Source organism: Dreissena polymorpha, chromosome 8 (genome assembly GCF_020536995.1).
Source record: "Dreissena polymorpha isolate Duluth1 chromosome 8, UMN_Dpol_1.0, whole genome shotgun sequence".
NCBI lineage: Eukaryota > Metazoa > Mollusca > Bivalvia > Myida > Dreissenidae > Dreissena > Dreissena polymorpha.
Genome location: NC_068362.1, coordinates 46,867,496 through 46,880,799, shown reverse-complemented (window position 1 = coordinate 46,880,799; position 13,304 = coordinate 46,867,496). Strand labels below are relative to the sequence as shown.

General features: G+C 34.0%; 1 protein-coding gene and 1 long non-coding RNA gene across 2 annotated transcripts in view; both read right to left on the bottom strand.

Moving 5' to 3' along the window:
• Window positions 1-13,304, bottom strand: part of LOC127841228 (uncharacterized) — a 315,075-nt gene that overhangs the window by 56,477 nt on the left and 245,294 nt on the right. The window lies entirely within an intron of this gene.
• Window positions 4,128-4,732, bottom strand: LOC127841229 (uncharacterized). The gene is made up of 2 exons (XR_008030801.1): window positions 4,631-4,732; window positions 4,128-4,320 (listed from the first exon to the last, which is right to left on the bottom strand). It is a non-coding gene; the product is annotated as an uncharacterized LOC127841229 (long non-coding RNA).

Below are 13,304 nucleotides of genomic sequence, written 5' to 3'. Positions count from 1 at the left end.
GCAGTTAAGTCTAAGATAAGGTACATGTATATATGGATTTTGTAAATTCCGGGACATTTGACAATTTAAGGGACAGCAGGACAAATTCGTCATTTCCGGGACTGTCCCGGACAATCCGGGACGTATGGCATGTATGTCATATGCCTTGTTATGAGTATCTTTCTTCACTATCGAAATATATCGAATGTTGATTTTTGATTTAAACGCAGTTTTCTTTCGACACATTTAAATCACAGGTCAATAGCGCCGTCATGCGAAAATGGGTCTTATGCGTTTCTGCAAGCGTTTGTTAAACCCAACATGTGCGTTTGCGCAGTCATGCCATAGGCGATGCTGTTTGCTATAAAATCACTCAATATGTTATGTTTCTACTTACCAGAAGGAGAGATAGCTATGAGATAGATAAATAACCATATTTATATGATGGGCGCATTTGGAATAAGACCCATTTTCGCATGACGAGGGTCATAACAAACCTCACTGCGAATTGAAAATGCCACATTTAAGAACAATGCTTATTGAAACAAAATCAAATTCAAAATAGCAAACTTGTTAATAATGGCAGCCTATCCACACATTAAGGAATGATTTCCAGACGTGCTGACCAAGTACAGCAAACATTGTGGTATGATAACTAAACGATTTTCTCTTATCGTGACACTATACTATTTCGCTAATGATTGTTTTCTCATCTTGGAGGCGAAAGTGAAATTCTGCAAGATGGATTGTAACGCGTAATTGTAACAGGGCCACAGTTTGTGTCGTTTGAGCATACAGAGAGTAGTCCGGAATTCCTTAAACTGAACAATGCAACATCCTTTGAATTGAGAACATACGCAGTGATGTCGCAAAAATTCAGAGTTTGTATCTCGAATCAGCTTATTAAATATTCGAAAATATTCATGTGTGTCAGTTGGCGTTATGTAAAAGTCACTAAGATGAAAACTGAGTAAAACAGCTACGCCTTAAAGCGCATTAGTGCTGAATACCTATGTTAATGTCAGCGTTGTTGACACCGTGTGAACTGCTCGGGTAACAAGTAAAGCATAAACAGCAATGTTTATATACTTTTATTCCTCCATATTGTGACAAGATACGAAGATTATTGTATATTTTGAATTTGTATATAGTGTGAAAAATCAAAAGTTTTGTACACGGAACTTTCATTATGAATTTATATTCTTGGTGAGATAGTTATTTGATATTAGAAAAAATATTCCTTTAATATGATGGTGACTGCAAATTTTCTTTATATTAAGTTCTCATTACCATTTTCATCATACTTTCTATGCTTTCAGAACGTCCAAAAAGCATGTTGTTTTTATTTTGTCTAAGTTATTTCTATGAAATAATAAGGATGATAAAAAGTGCACACAAAACTCGACCCGTGCGCTATGACACACACTTTATAAAGTTGAATGGCATGTGTTCATTTCAAACTTGCGATTGATTTTGAAAAATGAATTGCGTGTTAAATTATGCAATAGCAAACATCTTCAGTGCCTTCAGCGCTTTGATTATTTCTTGCAATGATATCTATTCATATGACACACAGACACTTAAACTTGGAACATGAACATGTGTTGCATATATTGTTCGACAAAAAAGAAAACAAGAGGGCCAAGATGGCCCTAGTTCACTCACCTGAGAGGAGTCGATTCATTCAATCTTTACCATACGTCAAACTTGACCTAGATATTGTCCAGACAAACATCCTGGTCAAGTTTTATCATTATTAAACCAAAACTCTGGCATATGGAGTGTTTTTGTTTTTGTAAGAATTGACCTGGTGACCTATATTTTGAGTTGACCCCCCCTTACCAAACATCAAACTTTGCTTACAAAAATAAATATTATGACCAAGATTCATAAAATCTGAAACAAAATTGTGACCTCTAGAATGTTTACAAGGATTTTGTATAATATAATGAAAATTTGGACAATCTAAGGGCAATAATTATGGCATTAATTATGTGATATATATAAAACCAATCTTTGTACCAAGTTTCATGATGATTGGGCAAAAAATGTGATTTCTAGAGTGTTCACAAGCTTTTTTTACTATATAAATATAAGAAAACTGCCCCCCCCCCCCCCCTGGCAGCCATATTATTAAACTGACTGGATCCATGTTCGAACTAAACTCTCATATCAAGGAAACAAATGTTCTGACCAAATTTTATGAAAATTGGGCCAAAAAAGTGACTTCTAGAGTGTTCACATGTTTTCACTATATACATATAGAGAAAAATGCCCCGCCCACTGGTGGCCATGTTTTTTCACCGATCTGGACCATTTTCGAACACGTCCGAGATATCAATAAAACCAATGTTTTGACCAACTTTCATGATGATTGGGCAAAAATTATGACTTCTAGAGTGTTTACAAGGTTTCTCTATAGCCAAATTATGGAATCCTGCCCGTCCCCCGTGCAACCATGTTTTTCAACGGACCGAAACCATTTTCGCACTTTTGACCAAATATCATGAAAAATTGGGTCAAAAATGTGACTTCTAGAGTGTTCGCATGTTTTCACTATATACATATAGAGAAAAATGTCCCGCCCACTGGCGGCCATGTTTTTTCACCCATCTGGACCATTTTCGAACTCATCCGAGAAATCAATAAAACCAATGTTTTGTCCAACTTTCATGATGATTGGGCAAAAATTGTGACTTCTTGTGTGTTTACAAGGTTTCTCTATAGCCAAAAAGGAAAACTGTCCCGCCCACTGGCAGCCAGGTTTTTCAACGGACCAGAACCACTTTTGAACTCAACCAACATATCATTAAGACAATCCCTTCTCGAAAAAGTGCACTAAATGCGCATTTAATGCGCATTAAATGCACATTAAATGCGCATTTAATGCGCATGTTATTGGCACCGTATTTTTTGCTTAACAAGTGCATTTTAATCTGTTAAAAAAAAACACTTTTTACTAGTGTGTTTATACATTTATGTGTATTTTTTTTCCACGAAATAATACACTTAAGTGCGTTTATTATGATAATAAGTGCGCTTAAGTTTATTTTTAAGTGCATTTATACACTTGATTGTATTTAAAGACATACAAATAATACACTTCATGGTCAAAGTAAATTTTTTAAAGCGCATTAATACACTTGAGTGCATTTCCAGTCATTCAAATAATACACATTACAGAATTAAAAGCAAATTATTTAAGCGCATTAATACACTTGAGTGCATTTCCAGTCATACAAATAATACACTTCATTGAGTATTCAAAGTGAGTTTTTGTAAGCGCATTAATACACTTGAGTGCATTTCCACTGATACAAATAATACACCTTACAAAATTGAAAGTGAATTTTTTTAAGCGCATTAATACACTTGAGTGCATTTTCAGTCATACAAATGATACACCTTACAATATTAAAAGTGAATTTTTAAGCGCATTAATACACTTTAGTGCATTTTCAGTCATACAAATGATACACTTTTTGAAGTGTTGGAAGTGAATTTTTTAAGCGCATTATACGCCCAAGTGTACTTTTCATCACTTCAAATTAATATGCTTAAAAATTAACCAAATTTAAAAAAAATCCCAGCATTTTGAAGTCAGCATTCATTCTTTAAATGAAAGGTTAGTGTAAACACATACATAAAAAACAAAAAGTACAATTCAATAGATAAATACACACTTTTATTAGAATGTTAAACCTTAAAAAACAAAAACAAATGTTACATATCTACATAAAAGAGAGGATTCAAACGGGCTATTGCCTATCTGGAATAAACAATTGAAAATATCAAGCTCATACCAGTGATTTTTCTCCCCCCTGATTATCGGTAACTGATTAACAGCCAAATACAGGTGGTTTCCACTACCAAAATATTAAAGATTTCCCCTCCTTAAGCTGAAATGTTTTCCCTATCATTTACTAGATTTTTATATATTACATTAATTCCTTTTTAATATGGACAAAAGCAGTACATTTAATTCAATCATATTCTGGATCCTAATATATGATAAATGAACAGTATTCATGAAATTTATATAAATCTATACCTTATTTTTAAGATCTTCCTTTTTTTGTTCATTATTGCGCTAAAACATGCCCTTCTGAGAGCCAGTACGTACAGGTTGTTTTGAATTTCCAAAGAAAATCACTGCATACATGCTGACAATATTTAGCAGCTTAGCCCCTGTCACTATATTTGTTGTTATACACTGTTCCTTACAAAGAATGCATTCATAAACAACCCTTTATAGAGCACTTCACCAGCTGATCAGGTCTGAATACTACTGTCATGGTCTGCGAGGCGCTTCTCGTGCATGATCTCATTTGAGATCAGGTCCTGAAAGATATTTTATAATGTAAGTGTTAAATATTGCTGTTATGGTAATCTTGTTCAACAGTTGCTATAAATATCATAAATTTAAATCAAAACAAGTTTGTTGGCTTGTTGTTTTTGTTTGTTTATTTTTGCAATTTTAATCTCGTGATCACATGTGACTTAACGCTTTTCATAAATAATTTAAAGAAATTACGTTTGATAGAAAATACTGTTAATAAATGTACTAATATATGTGGTCTCCTTTGGCTGTGTGGACTGGTCGGAAGTGTGACTTCTTTAAATTGCGATAACCTTTATTATATAGTTTTACCTCTCAACAAATCCATCTTTTCTTGGTCAAGGACAAGCTACAGGGCACGGTTTCCCACTCCTGTTCCCCTCAAGTTGGCCTGGTATACATGTCCATACATCAAGTAGTCCCCTTTTTGCTCCCTTTTTTGGCAGGCGATGATGCACATTCTGTCCAATGTATCTTCCGATCAATGTAAATTTCACCTTGGGGTTTAACCTTCAAATATAAAATATTTAAGTTCTGATTAAATATGGGGGGAAGAAATCTGTTCATTAATGACAAGAAATAGGTATAAATAAATTTTAAGATGACAATAACCATAAAATACAGCCATAATAATTCAAATGGTGTTTTTTTCCTTAAAATTGCATTACATTTACTCATCCAGTTACATTTCCCAGTGACAATACATAAATATGATAATGATCATAATTAATTTAATTAAAAAGAGATGCAGAAATGAAAATACAAACCTGTTACAGCTGTTCTTCAGCATTCCAAAAAAACAAAAACGGCAGTTGTTGATCACTTTAACCACCCACTTTGAATCTTCTTTGCAACAAACTTATTGTTGATTTACACATTGTAGTAAATACACATTGTTTTCATCACACAATAGTTCATGTGCTGAAAGAATTTCAAGACATTTGACACTAGAATTAATGTTGCTGAATTATACCTAAAAATTTAGCTCAATTTAAGTTGCTGAAACCAAATTGTTTACAAAAATAACTTCCTGTGCTCCAAATAACTTGCTGTGCTCCAACCAATCAAAAGTGGTTTGTTTTCAAATAGATGGTCCCAGAACCAATCAAAATTCTATAAACACCCCTTTGTTTTGGCTAGATGGAGCACTGATAGGGATTAGTGTTTATGATGCTAATTGATCTCTTATCTGATCCTGATCTTATCTGATATTTATTGAATAATACACAGCACACTTAGCATATTATATTTAATTGTGAATATTTCAATATAACATACTGAATGGTGTTAGGAAATAAATATAATATTATAAATATTATTTAAATTGTCTTTTAAAATGTATGTTAATAGTCAATGTGGTAGACATTAATTGAATTGGGGTTAAATATCAGTGTAAGAAAGTTCAAATACTTGTTTTTTATGTTGTGAAGATATAATTGATTCTGGCAAGACCACATAATTTTTTTGACACTTTCAATATTTTTAATTATTTACCCACAGCCTGATTTAGTTGTACTTTTCCCTTTAAAAGCTGCTCTACTGATTCACATATTTTATGAGCAGACAAATTGTAATAATAAGACCATAAACATTATGTGAAGATAAAAAAGAATTCAGTACAATCCTCCTATTAAACACTATATCTCTGTCCTTTAACTTCAGTTATTTGCTATAGTGTTGCTCTTTTTTATGAAGATGCACTAAAACTACACTTGTACAGAAAGAATATTTTTTTGCAAATCAGAAGATACACTAATATGCACAAAAAATGCACTTCATTGAAAAAATGCACTTATTGCATAAAAAGATGCACTTTTTCTACAGAAGATACACTTAAAGTACAGTAAAATACACTTAAAGATAATGAAAATACAGAAAAAATGCACTTTAGTGCACTTAATTATGAAAAAAATGCAGAAAAAATACACTTTTCGGTAAAAATGCAGAAAAAATACACTTTTTAAAGCGTATTTTGTTAAAAAGTGTATTTTATTTTGAGAAGGGTTAAACACCCAGGCAAAATGAAGGCCATATGACCATGGTATACCATGGCTAAACCATGGTCGACCATGGTCATATGACCATGGTATGACCATGGTTTACCATGGCAGACCACGTTTTGTTAAATGTCACCACAGTCTTTGGCCATGGTCATAATGACCGTGGTGCCATCTAACAAAACGTGGTTGGCCATGGTCATATGACCATGGTCTACCACGGTAGACCATTGTCATATGGCCTTTCTTTTGTAAAACGGCACCACGGTCTTAAGTGGTCATGTTTTCGACGGAAAAAGGCTGATGATAACTGCTGGAATTTCTGCAGGAATTCCAGGAAAAAGGTCAGGCTTGATAGTTCTTTTTTTTACCAAAACTAAAATAAAACGCAGTGTTACTTTAATAATTCACTTTTTGGCATTGAACACTTGTGTGGAAAGGCTCATTGTCCTAAAGGGATGTGTCCAGGGCCATTGAATTACTGACAGAACTTAAAGATAAAATTCAACATTGTAATAAAATCATTAGAATTGCTGACACTTCATCGGCATGTTGGTGAACAGTTAATGAGGATCAGGGCTTTCCACAGGCCATTTAACGATCCCTCGCCGGGGCGTTTGAATTTCTAAATCAGAGTCCCCGGGGCGCTTGAAATTTTCCGATCAGTGTATTTTTCAGTAAAAAAAAGTGCAGATTGTAATTAAATAAAGGTTTCTCAATCAGTGTATCAACATTCCCTGTTTTAAAAGAGCACTCAATACCTACTTTCACAAGTAACCGCCATGAACACCACATGGGGTCATGGATAATTCACTGATAAGAGAATAGCATGATGCGCATATAGAATATTCTAGCCACATTACACAGTCATTTAAATGCTGACAATGATGTATCAGGTAACTTTCTAGTGGTCAAACTGTGATGTTCATCGTCCAATCGGTTATGTGAATGCTTATGAGGGCGGGATTAGCTATCAACCATTATTTTTTATTGACGTCGGGCACCAAGTAAGAGTTAATCGCAGCTTGATAAGCAAAAAGTTGTAGCATTTACAAAATATAAAACCAGTAACTAGTACGGTACAGTACATTAAAGACCATTTGGGGCATCATCTTCACACCTTTTTACTGTAAACAAGTGTTACCTATGACTCATGATTAATATGAGAACTTAATTGCAAGTGGTAAACAATTAATTACATATAGCGAGTAAGTTGTGCAAATGACTCCTGGTTACAATTATGCGATAACAATTTAATTCCAGTACATGTATATTTCACCATTTATAGAACTGATTCACCTCGTTTTTCTGACATTTATTCGACACGTAATGCGCTATAACAAATTTTCGTTGAATTAATTACGCACACTTGTAAATGTTTCGTCCGATAATCAATACTTAGAAGACTGAATATGGCAACCTGCCGTAATCCTCGTGGACAACATGAATTCCATGCATAATTCCGCCAAAACATGTAATCGACTCGTTAAGTGTTTAAACAAATTGTTGTTGAATTCATAACACAACTGTTAATATTTGTTGAAATCTCAAATGGGAATAATTTAATTTGTAATCCGAAACCCATTCCCGTAAGTCAATGTTAAGGCGTTTTTAATCCGAAACACACTTCCAAATGTAAATGTTAGCGCAACGTTAAAATATTCTTGCTTTAAATTAGCAGTGCAAATTTAGTTTGTGTCAAATCTTTTTCTCATTTAAAAAGAGCACGAAAATTATGGAGCATGTACAATGTCGCGTCATTTGCATAGAAAGCCTGCGTGTATTGAGCGCTTTAACAAGCACACAACATGTCAGGGGATTGACGCATGTTCAGAGGCAATATTTCATCAAATCTATAAATAGTCACTTAAAATGTATTTGATACTATAGAAAAATGGCAAGGTTTGTGTTCAAGACATAATTGAGCGCTTTTATCGTAAATATTTACCAGAAAGTGATTTCTAAAAACGGGATTATCGGGTAATAAATAGAAACTTGAAAAGTAGTAAGTATACAGTAGTACAGTCAGGTTGAAACGGATGTATTGGAGAATCGTTCAAGTCGGGATTTTACTATCTGTGCAGGAAAGTTTTAAAACAATTTAACAATATAAACAATTATACATGTTTTTAATTGACTGGGGGATTTTCTTGAAGAGTCATAGCGCACCAAACGACGTCTTTTGACGCTGTTTTTCTTTGAGTTATAACGCACCACAGAACGTGAATTGACACGTTAAATTTAAAAAAAATCATCGCCGGGACACCCCTCCCTAACCACCCCTATCAGCCCCGGGGCGCCTGACAAAAATCCTGTGGAAAGCACTGATGAGGATGAAATGATTGGTTTTGCTTCTGATTCTGTTGATGACAAAAACATTCATAAAGCAGTGGAAAGAGTGATAAAATGTAGTAAAATTGGGAAACATAAGTGAACACAGTGCCAAAGAAGTTGAAATGGAACCAATGGCTGATCAGTTTAGCCGGTAATTTATTTAAGACTTACATTTCCAAATATAACATTAACCAAGTGCCTTCATTCAGTTTTAACTTCCTGTTCACACAATATTCTTCCTTTGTAAAAACAGCAATGCAATCCAGGTGAAGTGATGACCATGGTAAACCATGGTCACCATAGTTTTTGGTGGTTGACCATGGTATTTGAATGTCGTTTAAATAAAATATGCAATATATTAATTCTTCTTGGAAGAATTAAAAGCACAGTATAAGAAAGTTTTAAGGCCATCTTATTTCAAGAACAGTTAAATATGATATCGAGTACACAAACATGTACAACAATTAACGTTATTGCATATTTTATGTAAATGAATATTAAACTTCATGGGAACACTATAATGAAAATAAAAGTAAATTTGCCGATCATGGTCCATGTTTTAATTTACCATGGTCAACTATGGTCTGTCTTTTGTCACCATTGCCGACCATGGTCAATGTTTTTGTTGCCATGTCCAACCATGGTCTGTCCTTTGTCACCATTGCCGACCATGGTTAACCATGGTCACCATTGCCGACCATGGTCCATGTTTTTTGTGACCATGGCTAACCATGTTCCTAATCATGTTCCACCACGGTTTTTGATGGCTGACAATCAAATACCATGGTCAACCATCAAAAACCATAATGACCATGGTCTACCATGGTCATTGTTTCGCCTGGGCATTTTGACAAAGTTACATGAAGATTGGGCATGAAATGTGACTTCTACAGTGTTTACAAGGTTTTTCTTTTTTGACCTAGTGATCTAGTTTTTGACCCAGCATGACCCAGTTTTCAACTCCATCGAGATATCATTGGGACAAATCTTCTGAACAAGTTTCATGAAGATCGGACAAAAAAATGTGGCCTCTAGAGTGTTTACAAGGTTTCTCTATAGCCAAATAAGGAAAACTGCCCCACCCACTGGCGGCCATGTTTTTCAACGGACCAGAACCAATTTTGAACTCAACCAACATATCATTAAGAAAAACATTTTGACAAAGTTACATGAAGATTGGGCATGAAATGTGACTTCTCCAGTGTTTACAAGTTTTTTTCCTTTTTTTTGACCTAGTGACCTAGCTTTTGACCTGGCACAACCCAGTTTCAAACTCGACCGAGATTTCATTGGGACAAAGCTTCTGACCAAGTTTCATGCAGATTGGACAATAAATGTGGCTTCTAGAGTGTTAACGAACAAATGTGGACGGACGGACAGACAACGGACAAAGACCGGTCACAAAAGCTCACCTGAGCAATCACTGGTGAGCTAAAAATACCGTACTAAACCAATATAAAAGCAAGTAAATAACATTTATTACAACAATTTTTTTTTGTTTTCCTTCTTAAAAATCACAAACAACCAAAGAAAACAATACATATTAACCTTTTTTTATCAAAAGGAAACCACAAGGTCAAAAAAGTATATATTAGCATATCTTGTATAACATGTTTGAACAGTATTGCTGCTACAAGGTATCATTTTGTTTTATGATCATATACATGTATACATTGTATGTCTTACATTGAATAAAAAAAATATAAATTTGTTAACAGTTTTTGCACCAAGGACCCTTAATGGAATCAAAAACAAACTTGAAACCACTGCACCACACAGACTTACATTATTTACCAGCATTTTAAAGACACTATCAGCATATTTTAAAAGCTACATCTGAGTATTGTGCATGTTTTGTAAATCATCGATGAAAAGCACAACAAACCTTTAATTTTTTTACTTATTTCAATTCATGATGTTCTTTTAAAGGAAATATATTTTTACCTTTTTTTTTCGTTGGGTCTGTTATTTCATATTATGTCACACATATTTTGTCACACAAAAAGTAAAAAACGCAAATAATGTATCTCGTAAAATCTAAGTTACCTAACCACATCTAGCTTTGAAATTTTGGCTATTGCCATAGGGAAAACTGATTTTTATGAATAACTTTATTTAATGAAATATTTGTTGGTTTTGAGTGTTTATGGAGCTTAAAGTAGAAAATACTGACAATCTGGGACTGATTTATATGCTGTAACCGTTGCATGACAAAAGTAACAAGACAAAAATTTTATCAATATGATTGTTGCATTTAATGTATGGAACAACAATTTGTTTTGAGCAGAATCTGTTTTGAAGTGACATGCTGTCAGTTCCACTGTGGACTATATCTCCTGGCAACTTGCCACATGCCACAGTCAGGCAGGGTGGGATTATGACTTACTGATGAAATGTTTTGCAGACAAGGGTTTTAATACCCTTTACCACTTAGATACTATTTTCACCCATTTGTAGTCACTTAGAAAGTTAAATTTAGTTAAAGACCTTTCTTACTAGATTCAAGTTTTAAAGGCTTCAATTCTAATAATTACCGGGTAGATGCTGGCTTAGCAGGCTGTTCTGGTTTTATGCTAGTTGCAAAAGCCATTTTTACTTCACTTCTTATGGGGGATGGGTGAAATGAGTTGCATACTGGGAAAACTTGGGTAAATGCATGTGCAGAAAGTGTCATTGCAGATAAGCCTGTGCAAGGGGGTCTCTTGGCAAAAATCCAGTTTAAGCGGATAGTGTTGTATCAGATAAGCCTGTGTACAGCCTAATCTTGGACGAATATATGCACATGTATTTAGAATAGTTTTCCCAGAATTTGGCTTGAGAAATTTGGAAGCAATTACTTTTTCCGCAAAAATTAGAAACATGGTAAAAAAGGTTCTATTTTGGAATGAAATAAAGTGCGTTTTGTTGTTGTTGCTCACATTTATGAAACTTGTGTTCACAAACTTAATCATCTAATCAAAAGAAAGCCAAGTATATTGATAGTAAGAAATGAATAATTTTACTATTTTTGATTGGTTAATTTATGTTTTAAATGCTAAACTGTTTAATAAGATGTAGAAACTTGTTTTTGGAGGACAGTATTTAAACTTTGCGATAAGGAAAACACATCAAGCCTATACATTGTATAAGGAAAACACATCAAGCCTATACATTGTATAAGGAAAACACACCAAGCCTATACATTGTATAAGGAAAACACACCAAGCCTATACATTGTATAAGGAAAACACATCAAGCCTATACATTGTATAAGGAAAACACACCAAGCCTATACATTGTATAAGGAAAACACATCAAGCCTATACATTGTATAAGGAAAACACACCAAGCCTATACATTGTATAAGGATTAAGATGCTTAAAATTCTCATAATTAATTCTCATATCGATTTACGTTAACAAAAAAAAAAATTAAAAAAATGTAACAGCAATTTAAAGTGAAAGTCTCACAAACAACCCCACTTGCAATTAACAAGAGGGCCATGGGCCCTAAGGCACTCACCTGAGACCCAAAGGAACTAAAATATTCTGGAAAGGTGGAGTTAAAAAATAATAAAAGTACTTCATGAAACATAAATATCATCATAAGGTTCACAAGAAGAAATTTGCTCTCCCCTGGAAACCATGCTCTTCAGAGCATCGCAGAGCAATTTTCAAAGTAAATCAAGATGTTATAGGAACTTATGTTCTCAGCATGTTTAATTAAGATTGAACTAAAATGTGACTTATAGAAGGTTCACAATGTTTCACTATAGCAATAAAAAGAAATATGCCACCCACATCAGGGCCTTGCTTTAAACAAACTGGATCTATTTTCAGACTCACCTGTCAATGATATTTCCAATTAAAACACCAATCAACCCTATTTAAAACACAAATCTTTGATAATCACACCAAAACTACCCACCTGACATTCATAACATTTTGTGTTCCACTCTTATCAGTCTAAAGGTCTTTGATGTGAGTTCCCAGCTGGGGCCTATTTCTAAGGACTAAGGGCTTTTAAGCTGCAAGCCTGTTTCATCACATTAACAATTCAAGCACAGTCAATAGAGAATTAATTAGGTGGATGAATGGGATCAATGGAGAAATAAGAGTGCATTCCTGACAAGCCATGCATTCATGATTGGGGGTCAAACAGAATTCATGATATACAGCTGTTTCTCCACTAAGTAATTTTCTGTGTAATCAATATTACTACTTAAAATTTTGAGAATATTTAATAAAGGGTTTTCAGATGGCAAAAATATGTTTGTTGCACTTCATCCCCAACCAATCATAAACATAATAATCCTCTTCAGAAAGGAACAAAAATAAATAAATAATTTTTGGAAATTTATCTGTATATCTTATCGGCAGAATTAATATCAGATGACTGCATGGAGATCATGAATATCATAATATGCATACATTTCGTTCAACGTGTACATTGGTAATTTCATAGTAGAGAGTAAGCCATTTAAAGCCATGTTTTTCAACAGACGGCAACCACTAAGGAACTCGGCCTAGATATCATAACAAGATATCCATAAAACCAATGTTTTGACCAAGTTTTATGATGATTGGACAAAAAATGTTTCTTCTAGAGTGTTCTTAAGCTTTTTTAATATACAAATATAAGGAAAAAGACCCCCCCCCCTGGTGGCCATGTTTTTT